Below are 3,216 nucleotides of genomic sequence, written 5' to 3'. Positions count from 1 at the left end.
TCCATAATATGGCTGTGGTACAATGGTGTATATGTACCACATTTTAAAAATTCAGTTCACAGTTGAAGTTGATGGACACATAAGTTTATTACATGTCTTTGCTATTTAGAATACAACTGTAATAAATGTATGAGTGACAGTATCTTTTTGATAAAACGATCATTGTCTTCTGAGTAGATATTTAGTAGTGGCATTACTGGATTGACAGGTATTCTATTTGTAGTTGTTCGAAAAATCTCTGTACTGTCTTCTAAACGGTCGAACTAATTTACATTTGCACTAACAGTGTGTAAGCATTTCCTTTTATCTGCATCCTTGCCAACATCTGTTTTTTGACTTTTTGCTAATTGCCATTCTGATAGGGGAAGGTGATATCTTTGAGTGCTTTTAATTGGCATTTCTCTGCTGACTGATGTTGAGAATTTTTTTCATATGATGGTTGTCCACTCACATGTAATCTTTTGAGAAATGTCTTTTTCTTTGTCCACTTTTTAATGAAGTTCTTTTTTTTCCTGGTTCAGTTGTTTAACTTCCTCATAGATTCTAGATATAGTCCTTTGTCAGATACATAGTTGGCAAATACTTTCTCTCATTCTGTAGTCTGTTCTGTGGATATTTTCTTTCGCTGTGCCGAAGCTCTTTAGTTAAATTCTTGTCTATGTTTGTTTTTGTCACATTCACTTTTGAGTCTTAGTCATAACTTCTTTGCCTAGGTCACTATTCAGAGAGTTATATCTAGATATTCTTCTAGAATTTTTATAGACTTACATTTAAGTCTTTAATCCATCTTAATTTTTTATATGGTGAGATGTGCAGTTTCATTTTTCTGCATATGGCTAGCCAGTTTTTCCAGGACAATTTATTGAATATTCTTTTCCCACTGTTCATTTTTTTCAACTTTGTTGGAGATTATCAGTTGGTTGTGGGTGTGTGAATTTATTTCTGGATTTTCTGTACTGTTCCATTAATCTACATTTCTCTCTTTGAACCAGTACTATGCTTTGGTAACTTTAGCCTTGTAGTATAGCTTGAAGTCAGATAATGTGATGCCTCTGGCTTTGCTTAAGACTGCCTTGGGTATTCAGGCTCTTTTTTTGGTTCCATTTGAATTTTAGAACAGTTGTTTTTCTCAGTATCTGAAAATGACATTGTTAATTTGATAGGGATTCCATTGAATCTGTAGATTGCTTTGGGAAGTACAGTAACTTAACAATATTGATTCTTCAGATTATGAGCAGAGAATATTTTTCCATTTGTTTGTGTCATCTATGATTTTTTTCAGCAGTGTTTTGTACATATTGTACATATTCTTCTAGAAATCCTTCACTTCCTTGGTTGAATGTATTTTATTTTTTGTTTGGATAGTGTCAACGTTATTGTTCATTGTTCATCAGGGATATTGGCCTGTAGCATCTTTTCTTTTTTTTTTTTTTTTTTTTTTTACCAGAGTTTGGTAGCAGGTTAATACTTGTTTCATAGAATGAGTTAAACAGGAATCCCCCTCTTTTTAAAAATTTTTTTGAATACTTTTAGTAAGATTGGCACCAAGTCTTTTCTTTTTTTAACACCTGTTAGAATTCAACTAATTTTTAGTTACTGTTCCAATTTCATAATTTATTTTTGTGCTGTTGAGGATTTCAATTTTTTTTTTCTGCTTCAATTTTGGAAGTCCGTGTGTTTCCAGTAATTTATCCATTTACCCAGGATTTTCTAGTGTGTACAAATAGAGATGTTCATAATAGCCTCTGAGGATCTTCTATATTCCTGTGGTATCAACTGTAATGTCACTTTTTTAATTTTTGATTTTGCTATTTGAATATTCTCTCTTTTATTCTGGGTTAATTTAGCTTGTGGTCTATCTCTGTCTATCCTAGAGAAGAACCAATTTTTTGTTTCATTGATCCTTTGCATGGTTTGGGTGAATCTATTTCATTTAGTTCTGCTCTCATCTTTATTTATTTTCTTCTGTTAGCTTTGAGTTTGGCTTGTTCTTGTTTTTCTAATTTCTTTAAGTGCAACATTAGGTTGTGAAATCTTGCCATTGTTTTGATGTGGGCATTTAGGACTATAAACTTTCCTCTTACTGTATCCCAGGGGTTTTGGTATGTTGTATCTCTATTTTCATTTGTTTTAAAAATTATTTGATTCCTGCCTTAATTTAGTCATTTACCCAAAAGTTATTCAGGAGCAAGTTGTTTAGTTTCCATATACTTGTGCAGTTTGGAGGGTTTTTCTTGGCATTGATTACTAGTTTCATTACACTATGGTGTGATAATATGCTTGATATGGTTTTGATTTTTTTAAAATTTATTGAAACTTGCTTTATTACCAAGCATGTGCTCAATGTTAGAGAATATTCCCTGTGCAGATAAGAAAAAAAAAAATATATATATATATATATATATATTCTGTGGTTGTTGGGTGGAGTATGCTTCAGATGTCTATTAGCTCTACACGATAAAGAGTACAATTTAAATTCAGAGTTTCTTTGTTAACTTTCTGCCCCACAATGATATTAGTGCTGTCAGTGGGGTTTTGAAGTCCCCCACTATTATTGTATGTCTGTCTATCTATTTTCTTAGGGCTAGTAGCATTTGTTTTATAAATCTGGGTGATCCAACATTGGGTGCATAAGTATTTGGGATAGGTAAATCTTTGTGTTGAATTGAATCCTTTGTCACTATATAAAGCCCTTGTTAGGTTTTTTTTTTTTTTTTTTTTACTATTTTTAATTTAAACTCTGTTTTATTTCATACAAGCATAGCAACCTGTGCTGTTTTTTATATTCTATTTACATGATAGGTCTTTCTCCATACCTTTACTTTTAGCCTATGAGTTTCGTGTTACATGTGAGATGACTCTATTGAAGACAGCCAAACGTTGAGTCTCTTTGTCTAAGTGGAGCATTAGGCTATTTATGTTCACAGCTAATAGTGATACGTGAGATTCTGTTCCTGTTATAATGTTGTTAGCTAGTTGCTTTGTAGTCTCAACTGTGTAACTGCTTTGCAGTGTCTGTGAGCTTTGTACCTTTGTGTACTTTTATGGTAGCAAGTATCCTTCTTTCATGTTTAGAACTCCTTTGAGCATTTATTGTAGGTTCAGCCTGGTGGTGACTAATTCCCTTAATGTTTGCTTGTTCACATAAACCCTGGATATTCTGATGACTTTAGACCTTGGGGGTGGTCATCCTGTATACTATCTTGCAGGTGTTCT

This window comes from Aotus nancymaae, unplaced genomic scaffold (genome assembly GCF_030222135.1).
Source record: "Aotus nancymaae isolate 86718 unplaced genomic scaffold, 86718_ANA_hifiasm-v0.15.2.pri h1tg000036l, whole genome shotgun sequence".
Lineage (NCBI taxonomy): Eukaryota > Metazoa > Chordata > Mammalia > Primates > Aotidae > Aotus > Aotus nancymaae.
The sequence above is the reverse complement of the archived record's forward strand: the minus strand, read 5'-3'. Positions refer to the sequence as shown.